Consider the following 20,756-nt stretch of genomic DNA (forward strand, 5'->3'; position numbering starts at 1 on the left):
TTATATCGCTCAGAGTGGTACAACAGAAACATATGCGGGTCCAAGGCATGTCTATAGAATTACAACATTTACTCTGTTACATAAGATCATCACAGCCTCCTACTTTACAATGAGGTAAAACTGCAAATAAATTCCAGAAGAACGACTCGTAGTCTAGTCTTATCACGAACTCTATTAGTAGAGTATTTAACTAGCTAAAGAGGCTAAGAATAGATTCTAGCTAAGTAGGAGCTAGGTTTAGGAAACTAGTTCCCTTCTATGGCTAAACTGGGTTTTCTCCTTGATGTATGTGGTATCTGACTCCTCTGACAGGGTCTTGTCTCTTGAAGTAGTTCTTGACTCCTCGGCCTTCGAGTTGCACTGTAGATCCTCCTTCGATGCCTCCATATCTAAGCAGGGGATTTAAGAGTGGGATGAGTACGAGCGTACTCAACAAGTTCATTATAGGGAAGAGGTGTTTAATGCACTAGCTACGGCATTAGACCAGAAAGTCTAATACCAATGCAGGTTTTCATAACCATTTCTTCAAAAGGTTGCTTTTATTCGGAAGAACTATGTCCGTCGGCCTTCACCGGTTTACTAGAACTTCATGGAGCTCCTTTCCGGCGCGTTCGCAGTTCCATATCCGGAACGAGGAGTGACGAGTCACGGTTCTTTACACTCGCAGAGGTGTGTTGCTTTACCCATAAGAGATCTTAACCTTGGTGCCAGCCGGGGCGACCCGTCCACACTTCCTTTGGTGTGAGGCCCGGTATAAGGTCTAGCCAATCATGTTCCTCCGCTACCTCGAACACCCACCCGTTGTTGCATGCCCCGACCACGGGTCCACGCCGGTCCCATTATTCCCGTAATTTCGAGGTGGACCCCGACCACGACGACGATGCCTGGGCTCTACCATACACTCCTACGCCGGTAGCCGCAACCCATCATAGACCGCATTACCGTGGGGAATTAGAATGGGATCCCCACCCTCCGGTTGTTCCGCAAGACACAATCGCTACGGCAAGCATTGCTTTACCGTGGGGAATTAGAATGGGATCCCCACCCTCCGGTTGTTCCGCCGGATACAACTGCTACGGTAAGCGCATCCGTTGATGAACGAGAGGTGGAAACACTTTTGACTACTCCGTCCCACTCCGGATCTTATGGTTAACACGGGTATTACGGCACAAGAATCACTGTCGACATTTGTTGTTTAATCCTAGATGGATATAAGCCCGTGCAATGGAACCTCCACCATATCAACACAATCCATGGTTCCATTGCCCACCACATAGTCATATTCATAGTTATGAAAGTAGTGGTTTTTTCTGTTTTTTTTCTTTTCATTTCGTTTATTTTTCTTTTTGTTCAAAATCGAAATAGTTCAAATTTGAAAATAGTTCAAATTCGAAAAACGTTCATATTTGAAAAGTGTTCAAAACGAAAAATGTTCAAAGCTAAAAATTGTTCGTATCCGAAAAATGTTCATAATCGAAAAATGTTCAAATTTAAAATATGTTCATTTTCGAAAAATGTTCAAATTTTGGGAAAAATCGATATTCGTTCAAATTTAGAAATTCGTTTAAATTTCAAAATCTGTTCAAAATCTGAAATTTGTTCACTTTTCAAATTTGTTCAAAATTTTAAAAATGTTCGAGAATTAAAATTATCTATATTTTGAACAAAAATAAATTTTGAATTTGTTCAGATTTGAAAAACGTTTAAATTTTTTTTTAAGAAACCTCAAAAATTATTTTGATTTTCCAAAAAACGTTGAGATTTAAAAATGCAAAAACAAAACAAAGGAAAGAAAAGGTGTACCTGATGGGCCGCGGCCCATGAAACTCGTTGCTCGCCGTGGGGTGCGGTGGCTTGTTTCCACCGACCGAGTCGGCGAAAAGCACCTCCCCGTACGGAATTCCTATACACCGACCAGGTCGGACGTTACCGCGCGCCGCACACCCCGCGCGCGGTATGGGCCGACACTGGTCGGCCCAGTCTGCAGATATACTTCGTTTTCTGTTTCTTTTTGCATTTTTTTCTTTTCTTTTTCCTTTTCTCGTTTCTTTTTTTCTCTTTTGTTTCTTTTTATTTTTTGAGATTCGAAAATATTAAGATTTTAAAAAAAATTGTTGAGATTTTGAAAAGTATTCATATTCAAAAAATTGTTTATATTTTCAAAAAAATAGATTAAAAAAATGTTAAAATCACAAAAAATGTTCAATCCCAAAAAATGTTCACAAGTTCAAAAATCTTCATAGTTAAAAAATGTTCACAAGTTAAAAAATGTTCAAATTTTAAAAAAATTCAAGCTCAAAAAATGTTCAAATTTCAAAAATATTCATTCTTAAAAAATGTTCAAATTTAAAAATGTTCAAACATAAAAATTGTTCAAATTTTGAAAGAAAAAATCGAAATTTTTTCAAAGTATAAAATTGTTCAAAATTTAAAAATGTTCATATTTTGAAAATATCTGGAAAAATAGTTTCATAAATAATGTTAGATTTTGAAAAAGAAAAATATTAGTAACAGAAAAAAACAGAAAAAAGAAGAAAAAAATTCGTACCTGAGATAATGGGCCGCGGCCCAGCCTACCCGACTTGGTCGCTAGGGTGTGCGGCACCCGGAACGAGCCGACCAGGTCGGCCTATAGCACCTCCCCTCCCGGCTTGGAAACAACTCCCTAGCGCGCGCGCGCCTGGGAGTATCGTTTCGCTGAAGGAATTCCTCTACTGGGCTCAGCCCATTTAGCTCGATAGATTTGCTTCTCTGATTTTGTTTGAAAAGAGCAAAAACCGGATGCAAAGGTCAGGGATCGAACCGGCGTGCTTCAGTAAGGAACCGACTGGTACGGAGACAATTAGCTAAGGCGTGGACGTTGTGCAACATTAAGGTTACATACTTATTATTTGTACCATACGCTGCTGCTTCCTAAATTGTTTTTCTTTTCTTTATCTTTTTTAGATTTTCTTTATTTCTCCATTTTCTCGGGTTCTTCCATCTCATTTTCTTATTTTATTTTTTCTATGTTTCTTCTTATATTTATTTTTTATTTTCTTTATTTTTATTTTCTTCTTCTTTTCATGTATTTATTTTATTTTCATGTTATTTCAAAAACATGTTTTCATGATTTTTTTTTGTTCTATATGATTTCATTTTTTCCTCATTTTGATTTTTTTGTTCCCCTCCAAATAGCATGTTGTTTCCTTCCATCTAGGTTGTTGTTCCCCTCTATCTAGGTTGTTGTTCCTCTCCATCTAGGTTGTTCCCCTCCGTCTAAGATGTTGTTCCCCTCCATCTAGAATGTTGTTTCCCTTTGTTTTGGATTGTTGTTCCCTTTTATCTAGGTTATTGTTCCCGTCCGTCTATGATGTTGTTCCTCTTAGTCTAGGATGATGTTCCCCACTGTGTGGGATGTTGTTCTCGTTCGTCTAGGATGTTGTTCCCTCCTTCTAGGATGTTGTTTCGCTCCGTCTAAGCTATTATTCCCCTCTATCTAAGCCATTGTTCCCTTTCGTATAGGTTGTTGTTCCCCTTCATATAGGATGGTGTTCCCCTCCATCTAAGTTGTTGTTCCCTACCGTCTAGGTTGTTGTTCCCCACCGGCTAGGTTCGTTGTTCCCCTCTGTCTAGGTTCTTGTTTCCATGCGTCTAGGTTGTTGTTCCCCTTTGTCTAGGCCGTTGTTCCATTGCGTATATGTCGTTGTTCCTCTCCATCTAGGTCGTTGTTCCCCAACGTCTAGGCCGTTGTTCCATTGCGTATATGTCGTTGTTCCCCTCCGTCTAGGTTGTTGTTCCCCGACGTCTAGGTTGTTCTTACGCTCTGCATAGGCGTTGTTCCCCCGATCTAGGTTCCCCTTTGTCTACATCATTGTACCCCACTGTGTAGGTCATTGTTTCCGTTCGTCTAGGACGTTGTTCCCCTCCATTTGGGTTGTTGTTCCCCAGCTGTCTACGTTGTTGTTCCCCTCCTTCTACGTTGTTGTTCCCCACCGTCTAGATTGTTGTTCCCCCATCTAGGACGTTGTTCCACCCTATCTAGGACGTTGTTCCCCTCCGTCTAGACCATTGGTCCCCTCGTCTAGGCCGTTGTTCACTTGTATCTAGGTCGTTGTTCCCCTCGCCTACACTCTGTTGTTCCCCTCCTTTTAGGTTGTTATTCCCCCCGTATAGGTTGTTGCTCGTGGTGACCCGGCATACCACCGCATGGTGTAGTATGCAAGTCCGATATAACACCAATGAAACACCGTTCCACTAGTATTATATCGCTCGAGTGGTACAACGAAACATATGCGGGTCCAAGGCATGTCTATAGAATTACAACATTTACTGCGTTACATAAGATCATCACAGACCTCCTACTTTACAATGAGGTAAAGCCGCAAATAAATTCCAGTAAGAACGACTCGTAGTCTAGTCTTATCACGAACTCTATTAGTAGAGTATTTAACTAGCTAAAGAGGCTAAGAATAGATTCTAGCTAAGTAGGAGCTAGGTTTAGGAAACTAGTTCCCTTCTATGGCTAAACTGGGTTTTCTCCTTGATGTATGTGGTATCTGACTCCTCTGACAGGGTCTTGTCTCTTGAAGTAGTTCTTGACTCCTCGGCCTTCGAGTTGCACTGTAGATCCTCCTTCGATGCCTCCATATCTAAGCGGGGATTTAAGAGTGGGATGAGTACGAGCGTACTCAACAAGTTCATTATAGGGAAGAGGTGTTTAATGCACTAGCTACGACATTAGACCGAGAAAGTCTAATACCAATGCAGGTTTTCATAACCATTTCTTCAAAAGGTTGCTTTTATTCGGAAGAACTATGTCCGTCGACCCTTCACCGGTTTACTAGAACTTCATGGAGCTCCTTTCCGGCCGCGTTCGCGAGTTCCATATCCGGAACAGGGAGTGACGAGTCACGGTTCTTTACACTCGCGAGAGGTGTGTTGCTTTACCCATAAGAGATCTTAACCTTGGTGCCAACCGAGGCGACCCGTCCACACTTCCTTTGGTGTGAGGCCCGGTATAAGGTCTAGCCAATCATGTTCCTCCGCTACCTCGAACACCCACCCGTTGTTGCATGCCCCGACCCCGGGTCCACGCCGGTCCCATTATTCCCGTAATTTCGGGGTGGACCCCGACCACGACGACAGTATGTTGGGCTCTACCATACACTCCTACGCCGGTAGCTGCAACCCATCATAGACCGCATTACCGTGGGGAATTAGAATGGGATCCCCACCCTCCGGTTGTTCCGCAAGACACAACTCGCTACGGCAAGCATTGCTTTACCGTGGGGAATTAGAATGGGATCCCCACCCTCCGGTTGTTCCGCCGGATACAACCGCTACGGTAAGCGCATCCGTTGATGAACGAGAGGTGGAAACACTTTTGACTACTCCGTCCCACTCCGGATCTTATGGTTAACACGGGTATTACGGCACAAGAATCACTCGTCGACATTTGTTGTTTAATCCTAGATGGATATAAGCCCGTGCAATGGAACCTCCACCATATCAACACAATCCATGGTTCCATTGCCCACCACATAGTCATATTCATAGTTATGAAAGTAGTGGTTTTGATTTTTATGCAATAGTGATAACCATAATACTTTGCAAGTAATTTGATAGAAATACTCAAATGACATGAGCAAGTGATGAACTTGCCTTTCTTGACTGCAAGATTATGCAGACGAGGTCTTCGGTGCGTAATAACTCCAAATTCTGAAATAGCATCATCGTCCGGTAAGGACGATGTTTAGAAGATTGGCAAGGATGCAATAATGCATAAGAATGAGATGCAATCGCTCTAAGCGTGACCTAACCTCGATGATTTAGGATCGGTGAGTTGTAATGATTGGTTTAGGGTGTGTTGCACTTTTAGAGTGATTCACATACAAGGTTCTTATTCAGGTGTGATTTACTTGGTATTATAAACAGGTAGATAATAAAGCATAATATTCAATTGAGCACACAAAGAATGATGATTGGCATAATGTTAACAAGTAAGGAACAATGGTCAGTTTTAGTACTATATGGCATGGTTAATGATTGATTATCCTATACTTTAAAAGAATAACTTTTGAAGAACATGTAATTTGATAAAGAACAAGTATGGTAATTAGGTTTGTGGGTTGCTATAATTTATTCTGGTTCCAAGTAGTTTCTGGAGTAAGTATAAGATGGATCACAACATAGTTGGATTCATCGGCAACTAGGGCTTGTAAGGTTGAGATAAGCCTAGGCATCCTAAGAAATTCATTATACATGGTTGTTGTCAAGGTTGGTTTATCTTGCTAGTGATAGCTGGCTAGGGTTTATAGGTCCTTATAAGCAGGGTTGATGATGATTCCTTATTTTCTTCAAAAGAATAACTTTTGAAGAACATACTTCTTAATTAATAAGAAGTATATCAATTAGGGTGGAAGTGGTCTAGGTTTTACTTGTTGATTCAATTAAGTCGGGAGTAATTGGCTCCCGAATAGGATGGTTGATAAATATCCAATACTAGTAGGGTTTAGTGGAATATGGTTAGGTAATGCTCAGTGTTTTGGCATAGTTGCTCCTGAGGTTCATCACATTGGTGTGATGCTAAGTAGGAATGAATATGGGTGATGGCTTTGGTAATAGGATCTAGGGTTTACACTTGGTTCACCCTACTTTGATTATCTAGGTTTGATGAAGATGAACACATGGGATATCCATATATTAGTGATAGGTCTTCTACATTTTATGTGGCCAAGACAGGTATTTATTTGTTACTAGGGTTCTATGCTTTGAAAGAATGTACCATGATCACATGCTCTAACCTAGGGTTTAGGTTAGAAGCAATTTAGGGTTCACATGTGCTAATGGAACTAGGGTTCCTAATTAATTTAGGGTTTTAGGAGTCACATGAAATGATAGGGTTATAAAATAATTCCATGTGGAATTTAGGGTTTGTTATTAACCATTTAATTCTATGATTAATAACTTCATTTTAAAGTTGAAGTTATTAGTAACTTGGAGATAAAAATAATATTGAATTTGGCATTTTATTATTTTTAAACAATTAATAATTAAGGTAATTATTAATTAGGGTTTAAATTTCCACTAATAAAGATTTAACAAAATAACACATAAAGAAAAATAACTTTAATGTTTTCTTTATTTTTCTTACTGGTTTTTATTTATTTTAGAAGGTTTTCCAATTTATTGAATTTTAATTTAATTTAGAATTAAAGAAAAGGCTCATTTAATAAGTATTAAATAATTGAATTTTTATTAAAAATAAAAATTTCATATTGTATTTTTATTGGATAGAGTTTTCATTTCTAAGAATTTTGATATCTCATTTATATTTTTCTGACTTAAATTGAATTTGCTAAATTCATTTGAAGTTGCAGCAATTATGAATTTGAATTTAAAACAGAAAATGACTAAAGCTACACGGGTAGTTTACCCACACAGTCACTGACTGGTGGGGCTACGTCCACGTCACCTGCCACGTAGCGCCGACGTGGCAAGGCTCACGGTGACCGGCGGGCAGTGACGATGGTCGACGGCGTTGCCGGTTTCCCGCGAGGACGTGCGTAGGTGCGTTGGAAAGAGGGCGACGAGAGGAACCTATTGGTGGTGACGCCGCCACCGAATGGTCGCCGGAGCTTGGCCGGCGGCGAGGCCGAGCGGCAGAGCTCACGGGGCTAATGACGCGATGATGCTACAACGCATGGTTGAGCAGGGCGGGCACACCACGAGATCGAGGAGCTCACTAGGAGCGTGTAGGGCTTGACGGCGTGGCTTGCCGTGGTCTGATTCGCCGGAATTCATGGCGCCGGCCGTCGGAGAAGACGAGCTCGACGGCGAGGCTATAGCTCGCCCCGGCCCGATTCCTTTTGCACCGAGAGCATGTCGAGGACGGCGGAGACAATGGTGGTAGCGGCGAGGTCCGGGGATGCTCCGAACGGCGGCGATTGGAGATGGCCGGGCGGGCTAGGGTTTCGATTTGGGCAAAAATTAACAGAAAGGGGGAAGAACTCGGGCCAGTGTTCGTCGTGGAGCTTTTATAGGGCATATGAGCGAGCCTCGTCACGACGTCGATCACGGAGACGTCGACAGCAGCGAGAGGAAGCCGGGCACGGCTTCGTGCTGGCATCCATGCGAGAGGAGGGGATGAGGACGACCCCCTCTCCGACCTTTTTCGACGAATGGGTACTGGGCTGTGCTCTGTCGGTGAACTGGGCCGCTCTAGTGGGCTCGTGTCTGGGCTGCCGAGGTGGGTCGTGGCGGCCGGGTGAGCCGAGTAAGGTGTTTCTCTTTTTTTCTTTTCTTTTCGTTTTCATTTTCTATTTTGTTGAATTCAAAGTTGAACTTGATTATTTTTGCAGGTTTCTGACTATTTGAATTATGATTTGATAACAATAGTCATGGAATTATTTTATTGCCCAAAACAAATGGGTAATGTTTGATTTTAATTATATCCTTGTGGTTTCTCTTTAAATTTCAATTTTGCAATGAATTCATGTGTTATTTGAAATTCCTTTTTCTCCTTGGAACACAACTCTCTTTTGAATCATTTAAAGTGGATAATTTCTACTTAAAGTATTTTAAGGATTACCATGAGGTCTTAATGAATTATAAGGATAAGTGGTTGATCCCACATATGGTCTTAATTATAAGATGCATCACAAGGGTTTTCCTCAGGTTTAATAAGTAAAGCATAAGATTTCATTAATATGCCATACCAGGATTCAAATGATATTTACTTAAAGGCAATTTGTTTGAATCCCAATTATGGCCTAGGTTTATTTTATGATCACCATAGTGATACATAAACTAGGGTTAAGAAATACTTCTAGTTTGTAGAGTTGAGATGACACCATATTGCATTTGCTAGGGTTTAATCTCCCCTAACCATGGTAATATGGTTACTTGCTTCATATCTTATGTGCTTCTTTAATTACTAAGGATTTGAGAGTTGTTTTTATCTTATACCAAAAGATTTCTATTATATCCTTAATCTATTGTTAAAGTAACTCAAGTTGTTATAGTTCTTTTTATAGTTAACTTTGATCATATGGATGGATGGTTTCTCACCATATTAAGTATGGAGTTTTATTCTAAGGTTCTCTTTTGTTTATTAGGTGAAGAATAAGTGGAATGTAGATGTGGTAGAATTCTACTTATGATCACCAAGTGGTTCACAAGTTAAGGTTAGGATTCAATCCTAGGGTTGCTTACTAGTTACCTCCCTATGATTTCATGTGGTAAAGGATATCTACTTATCCTATTAGGATTTAACTTATCCTCACATACCTCAAGAACATGATCATGGATTAGGCATGATCAACTTGTTCTTAATAACTTCTCCTCAAGTTCTTAGGGTTTATGATCAGTACTCATTTTATAATGATCAAGGTTTGGCTTTCTAAAGTATATCTCTCCTGAGTTAGGTTTCTCACTTCTAAGGTCAAGTATTGTCTTGATCAACTAAGGTATAGTACTTCTCTTATAATTCCTTAGGTGGACATGGTCATGGTTGTCTCAATGGATTATATCCCAGGAGAATGTCTGAGATATTCTGTTAGGGTTCTTCTTAAACAATGATGATTTAATCATCAGTACCTATGGATAGTTCTCTCTCATTTGGGAAGGACTTTAATACTAACCTGAGGTTAGGCTCCATAGAGATTGATGTGATCATCAAAATCTATGTTTAACGTAATTGGTTTCTCTCTCTAGGGATTGTTTTGATTAACATCCTAGGGTTTCTCTTAAAGATGATGATTTAAACGCATGGATGTATATCCAAGGTTTAGCTCAAGGGTTGTCATTGCTTCTCTAATAAATATTATAGAACCCTCACCTCTCTGGGTTTGATGTATAATAATTTGGAATAGAGAAATGTATCACTAGAGTTGATCTCCTTGTTATGTTTCCAAGACTAGAGTAGAATGAATACCATGAGGTTCATGGTAGGATCAAGGATTTGTTTAAGACATGGAAAAGATAAGTGAAGAATGGTTTTCTCCATTTATTGTTACTTGATTTCCAAATAGAGATGTATGTTCATATGTTATGGTAAGGATTACCATATTATGATATGTTATAAGATCAAGCAATTGATCATTGAGTAAAGTGTTGTTGTGTTGATTATTAGTTCCATTTGATCTAACCCCTTAGATCGAATCATCTCTACCCAAAACAAGATTTTAGAAAAGGTCACATTGAGGTTTATAGCGCTTGACTTGATGAGCTACTTCCATTCCACCAAGGTCAAGTGAAACTTCAGTTACTGTGACTGTTTTACTTTAAAGCGCGAAAATTTCCCAGATTTTCTATGCATGAATGCAATGCACACATCCGTTTCCTCTATTTTTGTAACCCCAATACCTGGGATATTACAGTCTCTACCCCTTAAACTAAACTTCGTCCTCGAAGTTTGAACTCTCTCACGTTTCGGAGTTTGGATATGACTTATGCAGACTACAACTTTTCTCGTACTCCGTATTGATCTTACTGGATATAATTGAATATATCCCTTGTCCAAATTCTTCCTGGAATCCATTAGTGCTTGACATCAAACAACTATTACTTCCTTTACTTCCATGATTTCCTCCAATATTATAAGCTTGTTTCCTTTCTCATTGAATATTCAATGATTGGGACTTCTTCTTGTCCTGACTGTCTTAATTGAGGACTAATTGGATAACATTCTCCTATTTGATAAAATAGGTCTTTGTTTTTCCCTTACTACCAAAATTGCAGTAATGGTACTTAATAAGGTACTAACTATGGAATTGGTCGCGATGGTTTATTTTTCTAATAATGGATTAGACTCATTTAGTCCATCCAATCATGGTTTATAGTTGATACCTATAACTATTTTGGGTTATTTAGGTTCCATGAAAGGAATCTTTCAAATTGACTTTAGTTTTGGTATAGTCAATCTCCTTTGGTCTTTGGCCTTCTTGAGTCTGTAATTTTGTCTACGGTATTTTCTTCGTCCAACTTCATTTACCTAAATTTACTTGAGCTTAAGTACTTCTGAGTAGATATTACTCACTTGCTCAAGTTATAATCCACTTCTTACACCTCGAGGTATGAACCTCGGCTTCTGGTCTGACCTCCTTTTGAAGGTATTGTTCAACAATCTTATGAAGATAAGATCGAACTTCCTCTCGGTTCGGACCTTCTTCTTCTATTATGCTCAAAGTATTGAGTTATTGTATATCCAACTCAATCTTTACTCTACCCCTTAGAGTTTTCTTATGGTCTTCAACTCCGTTTCTTCCAACTATTGGACTTATGGTTGGAATATTGGTCCAGTTCTAACTTATGGGTTTTACTTCTTCTAAGGTCTCGCGAAGAATGTTTGTGGTGTATGCACTCAATTGTGGACATCCAATGTGAATCCTTCGACTAAATGATTATAGATCTAGCTATTTGGTCGACAAGATTTTTTATTTGTTCACAAACTTTTGTTACAAATAATTAAATCATGGACTATTTGTAATACCAACGAATACCAGCTGTGGTTATTATACCAACTGTGGCTATTTGATATCTAAAAATGGATTCTATTATAGGTTCTGATCAACTGGACGAGACATCTTCTACTTTATCTCGCAGTATTGATCCTATACCATTTGTGGTCTTTTGATATCGACTATGGTCTTCTTGTATCTGCTATAGTTTCATATATCATCTTCCTTCATTCAGGGTTTATTTTGCAAGAAAACCACTAGCTGACACTATAATTATAATATCCTAAGTGATTTCCCATGCATTCCCTCTTCTATGTTGACTATGGATCTGCTTCAGCTTCACCATAATCACCATATTTCTTACCTTCATGCTTCTCATGTACTAAAGTACTCCTCTGTTGAGGAAAAGCATGAATGTTGATTGGCACTTCCTTCAGAGTATTGTGGTTGCTTCCCACAACTTTACTTCCTTTTTCTGATGAACCTTCATCTTGTCTTCAGAATCTTCACCATTATTCGTCGCTTCCTCACACGAATACTATTACCCTCTAGATCTATAGCATCAAGTAAGAACTTGATATTGCAACATGCATTTGCATATCAAAGTCAAACTTCATGTATGGATCTAGTCAAATAATGAAAATTCAATAAAATCCAAGAAGATTCAGCTTTGTGCTTATAATACACATCATCATAAGCCTGAATATAATATAATTGAGTAAGACATCTCTAAACATCAGGCTGAGATGTGTAGTATATAACACCACATAAGATAGGTTTATATCATGATACTTAGCACGAATATGGGGAGTTCTACTATTTGTCTCAATATTTATCTTACTTGCACATTTGCAATAAGACAAACTTGAAACAGAATGGTCTAGGATGATTAAGGTTAACCTAATTTTCTTGGGAAGTTCTAACAAAGTGGTATACCATATATAAGTGCTATTGAAGACTACTTCCTATGATACATTGAGTTCTAACATAGCTACTCTGAATACATATCTATTAAGTTATAACTAATATACTTCCAAGTGTTTCTATCATAAAACTATGGTCATGATGTGCTTGGCACACTTCCCATTGTTTTGGAACACAATTCTTGCACTATTGTCTGGCTTCATATTGTTCTCCTCCAAAATGTTTATGATGTTCTATTCCATCACATATTGATTCTCAGGTGAATCATATATGATTAGCCACTCTAACTTGTAGTAGACATATATCGTTCCTATCACTCTTCCTTGTTTCCCATGATTGACTCATCATGGTCTATACTACTCATATCACTTGTTTGTATCACTTACTATCATTTGTTTCACAAGTTTAGATAAATTTTACTTACCCTATTACTTGTTTGGGTCTACATCTTCTATTAGGATATCTTAATTATCTTCATCAATTGATATAACTCCTATTACCAGTCTGGATAACTCTTACTTAATCATAACATATGTTGGTACACATCTTCCACTAGGATATCTTCCTTATGGTTGTATCCTCTCTTTGGACTACCATGTATTGTATACCAACTGTGGTCTACTCATAATTATTTTAGGGTCCTAAGAGTATCCTACATAATTTGAGATTAGCTAGCTAACATTACTTAGGAAATATAGGTAAGAAATGTTGACTCAAGTGTGTCAGGATTATTCTCAAGTGAATATCCATCTCAAGTCATAAAAATATTTGGTTTACCTAGGACAACTTCCTATAGACACTACCAATCCTATAGGTCTCCTTTAAAGGGTTTTAATCCTAGGGTCAAAGCATTTGCTCTGATACCAACTGTGGTGACCCGGCATACCACTGCATGGTGTAGTATGCAAGTCCGATATAACACCAATGAAACACCGTTCCACTAGTATTATATCGCTCGAGTGGTACAACAGAAACATATGCGGGTCCAAGGCATGTCTATAGAATTACAACATTTACTCGTTACATAAGATCATCACAGACCTCCTACTTTACAACGAGGTAAACCGCAAATAAATTCCAGAAGAACGACTCGTAGTCTAGTCTTATCACGAACTCTATTAGTAGAGTATTTAACTAGCTAAAGAGGCTAAGAATAGATTCTAGCTAAGTAGGAGCTAGGTTTAGGAAACTAGTTCCCTTCTATGGATAAACTGGGTTTTCTCCTTGATGTATGTGGTATCTGACTCCTCTGACAGGGTCTTGTCTCTTGAAGTAGTTGTTGACTCCTCGGCCTTCGAGTTGCACTGTAGATCCTCCTTCGATGCCTCCATATCTAAGCGGGGATTTAAGAGTGGGATGAGTACGAGCGTACTCAACAAGTTCATTATAGGGAAGAGGTGTTTAATGCACTAGCTACGACATTAGACCGGAAAGTCTAATACCAATGCAGGTTTTCATAACCATTTCTTCAAAAGGTTGCTTTTATTCGGAAGAACTATGTCCGTCGGCCTTCACCGGTTTACTAGAACTTCATGGAGCTCCTTTTCGGCCGCGTTCGCAGCTCCATATCCCGAACAGGGAGTGACAGTCACGGTTCTTTACACTCTGCAGAGGTGTGTTGCTTTACCCATAAGAGATCTTAACCTTGGTGCCAACCGGGGGCGACCCGTCCACACTTCCTTTGGTGTGAGGCCCGGTATAAGGTCTAGCCAATCATGTTCCTCCGCTACCTCGAACACCCACCCGTTGTTGCATGCCCCGACCCTGGGTCCACGCCGGTCCCATTATTCCCGTAATTTCAGGGTGGACCCCGACCACAACGACAGTCGCTGGGCTCTACCATACACTCCTACGCCGGTAGCTGCAACCCATCATAGACCGCATTACCGTGGGGAATTAGAATGGGATCCCCACCCTCCGGTTGTTCCGCAAGACACAACTGCTACGGCAAGCATTGCTTTACCATGGGGAATTAGAATGGGATCCCCACCCTCCGGTTGTTCCGCCAGATACAACTGCTACGGTAAGCGCATCCGTTGATGAACGAGAGGTGGAAACACTTTTGACTACTCCGTCCCACTCCGGATCTTATGGTTAACACGGGTATTACGGCACAAGAATCACTTGCGACATTTGTTGTTTAATCCTAGATGGATATAAGCCCGTGCAATGGAACCTCCACCATATCAACACAATCCATGGTTCCATTGCCCACCACATAGTCATATTCATAGTTATGAAAGTAGTGGTTTTGATTTTTATGCAATAGTGATAACCATAATACTTTGCAAGTAATTTGATAGAAATACTCAAATGACATGAGCAAGTGATGAACTTGCCTTTCTTGATTGCAAGATTATGCGGACAAGGTCTTCGGTACGTAATAACTCCAAATTCTGAAATAGCATCATCGTCCGGTAAGGACGATGTTTAGAAGATTGGCAAGGATGCAATAATGCATAAGAATGAGATGCAATCGCTCTAAGCGTGACCTAACCACGATGATTTAGGATCGGTGAGTTGTAATGATTGGTTTAGGGTGTGTTGCACTTTTAGAGTGATTCACATACAAGGTTCTTATTCAGGTGTGATTTACTTGGTATTATAAACAGGTAGATAATAAAGCATAATATTCAATTGAGCACACAAAGAATGATGATTGGCATAATGTTAACAAGTAAGGAACGAGTGGTCGAGTTTAGTACTATATGGCATGGTTAATGATTGATTATCCTATACTTTAAAAGAATAACTTTTGAAGAACATGTAATTTGATAAAGAACAAGTATGGTAATTAGGTTTGTGGGTTGCTATAATTTATTCTGGTTCCAAGTAGTTTCTGGAGTAAGTATAAGATGGATCACAACATAGTTGGATTCATCAGCAACTAGGGCTTGTAAGGTTGAGATAAGCCTAGGCATCCTAAGCAATTCATTATACATGGTTGTTGTCAAGGTTGGTTTATCTTGCTAGTGATAGCTGGCTAGGGTTTATAGGTCCTTATAAGCGTGGTTGATGATGATTCCTTATTTTCTTCAAAAGAATAACTTTTGAAGAACATACTTCTTAATTAATAAGAAGTATATCAATTAGGGTGGAAGTGGTCTAGGTTTTACTTGTTGATTCAATTAAGTCAGGAGTAATTGGCTCCTGAATAGGATGGTTGATAAATATCCAATACTAGTAGGGTTTAGTGGAATATGGTTAGGTAATGCTCGAGGTTTTGGCATAGTTGCTCTCGAGGTTCATCACATTGGTGTGATGCTAAGTAGGAATGAATATGGGTGATGGCTTTGGTAATAGGATCTAGGGTTTACACTTGGTTCACCCTACTTTGATTATCTAGGTTTGATGAAGATGAACACATGGGATATCCATATATTAGTGATAGGTCTTCTACATTTTATGTGGCCAAGACAGTATTTATTTGTTACTAGGGTTCTATGCTTTGAAAGAATGTACCATGATCACATGCTCTAACCTAGGGTTTAGGTTAGAAGCAATTTAGGGTTCACATGTGCTAATGGAACTAGGGTTCCTAATTAATTTAGGGTTTTAGGAGTCACATGAAATGATAGGGTTATAAAATAATTCCATGTGGAATTTAGGGTTTGTTATTAACCATTTAATTCTATGATTAATAACTTCATTTTAAAGTTGAAGTTATTAGTAACTTGGAGATAAAAATAATATTGAATTTGGCATTTTATTATTTTTAAACAATTAATAATTAAGGTAATTATTAATTAGGGTTTAAATTTCCACTAATAAAGATTTAACAAAATAACACATAAAGAAAAATAACTTTAATGTTTTCTTTATTTTTCTTACTGGTTTTTATTTATTTTAGAAGGTTTTCCAATTTATTGAATTTTAATTTAATTTAGAATTAAAGAAAAGGCTCATTTAATAAGTATTAAATAATTGAATTTTTATTAAAAATAAAAATTTCATATTGTATTTTTATTGGATAGAGTTTTCATTTCTAAGAATTTTGATATCTCATTTATATTTTTCTGACTTAAATTGAATTTGCTAAATTCATTTGAAGTTGCGGCAATTATGAATTTGAATTTAAAACGAGAAAATGACTAAAGCTACACGGGTAGTTTACCCACACAGTCACTGACTGGTGGGGCTACGTCCACGTCACCTGCCACGTAGCGCCGACGTGGCAAGGCTCACGGTGACCGGCGGGCAGTGACGATGGTCGACGGCGTTGCCGGTTTCCCGCGAGGACGTGCGTAGGTGCGTTGGAAAGAGGGCGACGAGAGGAACCTATTGGTGGTGACGCCGCCACCGAATGGTCGCCGGAGCTTGGCCGGCGGCGAGGCCGAGCGGCAGAGCTCACGGGGCTAATGACGCGATGATGCTACAACGCATGGTTGAGCAGGGCGGGCACACCACGAGATCGAGGAGCTCACCAAGAGCGTGTAGGGCTTGACGGCGTGGCTTGCCGTGGTCTGATTCGCCGGAATTCATGGCGCCGGCCGTCGGAGAAGACGAGCTCGACGGCGAGGCTACAGCTCGCCCCGGCCCGATTCCTTTTGCACCGAGAGCATGTCGAGGACGGCGGAGACAATGGTGGTAGCGGCGAGGTCCGGGGATGCTCCGAACGGCGGCGATTGGAGATGGCCGGGCGGGCTAGGGTTTTGATTTGGGCAAAAATTAACAGAAAGGGGGAAGAACTCGGGCCAGTGTTCGTCGTGGAGCTTTTATAGGGCATATGAGCGAGCCTCGTCACGACGTCGATCACGGAGACGTCGACGACGGCGAGAGGAAGCCGGGCACGGCTTCGTGCTGGCATCCATGCGAGAGGAGGGGATGAGGACGACCCCCTCTCCGACCTTTTTCGACGAATGGGTACTGGGCTGTGCTCTGTCGGTGAACTGGGCCGCTCTAGTGGGCTCGTGCTGGGCTGCCGAGGTGGGCTGTGGCGGCCAGGTGAGCCAGGTAAGGTGTTTCTCTTTTTTTTCTTTTCTTTTCTGTTTTCATTTTCTATTTTGTTGAATTCAAAGTTGAACTTGATTATTTTTGCAGGTTTCTGACTATTTGAATTATGATTTGATAACAATAGTCATGGAATTATTTTATTGCCCAAAACAAATGGGTAATGTTTGATTTTAATTATATCCTTGTGGTTTCTCTTTAAATTTCAATTTTGCAATGAATTCATGTGTTATTTGAAATTCCTTTTTCTCCTTGGAACACAACTCTCTTTTGAATCATTTAAAGTGGATAATTTCTACTTAAAGTATTTTAAGGATTACCATGAGGTCTTAATGAATTATAAGGATAAGTGGTTGATCCCACATATGGTCTTAATTATAAGATGCATCACAAGGGTTTTCCTCAGGTTTAATAAGTAAAGCATAAGATTTCATTAATATGCCATACCGGGATTCAAATGATATTTACTTAAAGGCAATTTGTTTGAATCCCAATTATGGCCTAGGTTTATTTTATGATCACCATAGTGATACATAAACTAGGGTTAAGAAATACTTCTAGTTTGTAGAGTTGAGATGACACCATATTGCATTTGCTAGGGTTTAATCTCCCCTAACCATGGTAATATGGTTACTTGCTTCATATCTTATGTGCTTCTTTAATTACTAAGGATTTGAGAGTTGTTTTTATCTTATACCAAAAGATTTCTATTATATCCTTAATCTATTGTTAAAGTAACTCAAGTTGTTATAGTTCTTTTTATAGTTAACTTTGATCATATGGATGGATGGTTTCTCACCATATTAAGTATGGAGTTTTATTCTAAGGTTCTCTTTTGTTTATTAGGTGAAGAATAAGTGGAATGTAGATGTGGTAGAATTCTACTTATGATCACCAAGTGGTTCACAAGTTAAGGTTAGGATTCAATCCTAGGGTTGCTTACTAGTTACCTCCCTATGATTTCATGTGGTAAAGGATATCTACTTATCCTATTAGGATTTAACTTATCCTCACATACCTCAAGAACATGATCATGGATTAGGCATGATCAACTTGTTCTTAATAACTTCTCCTCAAGTTCTTAGGGTTTATGATCAGTACTCATTTTATAATGATCAAGGTTTGGCTTTCTAAAGTATATCTCTCCCGAGTTAGGTTTCTCACTTCTAAGGTCAAGTATTGTCTTGATCAACTAAGGTATAGTACTTCTCTTATAATTCCTTAGGTGGACATGGTCATGGTTGTCTCAATGGATTATATCCCAGGAGAATGTCCGAGATATTACGTTAGGGTTCTTCTTAAACAATGATGATTTAATCATCGGTACCTATGGATAGTTCTCTCTCATTTGGGAAGGACTTTAATACTAACTCTGAGGTTAGGCTCCATAGAGATTGATGTGATCATCAAAATCTATGTTTAACGTAATTGGTTTCTCTCTCTAGGGATTGTTTTGATTAACATCCTAGGGTTTCTCTTAAAGATGATGATTTAAACGCATGGATGTATATCCAAGGTTTAGCTCAAGGGTTGTCATTGCTTCTCTAATAAATATTATAGAACCCTCACCTCTCCGGGTTTGATGTATAATAATTTGGAATAGAGAAATGTATCACTAGAGTTGATCTCCTTGTTATGTTTCCAAGACTAGAGTAGAATGAATACCATGAGGTTCATGGTAGGATCAAGGATTTGTTTAAGACATGGAAAAGATAAGTGAAGAATGGTTTTCTCCATTTATTGTTACTTGATTTCCAAATAGATGTATGTTCATATGTTATGGTAAGGATTACCATATTATGATATGTTATAAGATCAAGCAATTGATCATTGAGTAAAGTGTTGTTGTGTTGATTATTAGTTCCATTTGATCTAACCCCTTAGATCGAATCATCTCTACCCAAAACAAGATTTTAGAAAAGGTCACATTGAGGTTTATAGCGCTTGACTTGATGAGCTATTTCCATTCCACCAAGGTCAAGTGAAAATTCAGTTACTGTGACTGTTTTACTTTAAAGCGCGAAAATTCCCCAGATTTTCTATGCATGAATGCAATGCACACATCCGTTTCCTCTATTTTTGTAACCCCAATACCTGGGATATTACATGTTCCCCTCCTTTTTAGGCTGTTGTCCCCTAGTAGCCGAGGTTTGTTCCACATATTCAATAGTTTTATTCCCTAAGAAGACGAGACATGTTCTCGGATGCAATATTATCGTTCCTCGAGCAGAGGAGATTTGTTCTAGGGAACAAATCATCTTGTTCCCCGAGTAGACGAGATGTTTCAACATTCTTGTTATCTGAGTAGACGAGATGTTCTCTTGGACGCAATATTGTTGTTCCTTGAGTAGACGAGATTTTTTTCACACACATAGAAAACTATTTCTTCTTATGCGTATAACATTTTTTCCAACTAGCCAACTCTTATTCCATTGTATATTGCAATGTGTTCGATGTGTTATGTTTTATTTAGTCCGAATTTATTTGCTAAAATTAATAGAACGAAACAATGATCAGACATATTGCTAGTGGACTAGCGATCATAGACTATAAATATCACGATATAATTATTTTCACACAGGTGCCTCCACACACACCTTCACTCACAGATATTAGAAGCGCATGCAGCCGCTGGATGCCGATTTCCTGTCGCTCGTGGCCGACCTCTCACTGATACCGAATAGTCCCACATCGTAAGATTAGACGGATGCGCAGCTGTTTAAATACTGACCCGCTTCATACTCACATACAAGTGAATTGAACTATCCTGGACAACGAAGACAGGTCAACTACACACAAACTATTTTTTGTTTTGTTCGTACTCATTTTATCCATACAAATAAAAGTTATGTTCCACTTTGGTATAACATTTGTCCTACTGAATTATTGAAAAGCCTTAGGTTGACCAAATTTTGTTTTTACAATCTTTGGTTTACCCCAATTAATGGTTTGGGTGCCCATGTTCAAACTAGTGCATGTCAAGTTACCAATTAGCTTTAACTCCTGCTATTTTTCTTCGTAAAAATAAAAACAGAGCGGCGCAGGCGCTAGATAGCTAGCTACGTGAACGAAGCAAAAAAAAAAAAAAAAAGCCAAAGCAGCGGCTGGTAGCTAGTTACGTGAAGTCCTGAACGAAGAAAGGAAAAAAAAAAGCCAAACCAGCCACGCGTTGGCTAGCTAGCTACGTGATTGAAGGGGTAACAGAAAAGGAAAGCAGCGACGGAAAGCTAGACATGCAACGGACGCGGCATAATCTTGATTTGGTTTTTAGTCCCACCTCGGGGAGCTGGTAAAACTTTGACCAGCTTAAATACGAACCTTGGCCTGTAGTGTATGTCCAACTACGAAAAATACCGGGCAGCACGCTTCGGATGCATGATGCAAAGGCCTTTGTGCGAACTGAAATCATCCGAGGAAAGATGGGCCGATTCTTAAGCGCGC

This window comes from Lolium rigidum, chromosome 7, assembly GCF_022539505.1.
Source record: "Lolium rigidum isolate FL_2022 chromosome 7, APGP_CSIRO_Lrig_0.1, whole genome shotgun sequence".
Lineage (NCBI taxonomy): Eukaryota > Viridiplantae > Streptophyta > Magnoliopsida > Poales > Poaceae > Lolium > Lolium rigidum.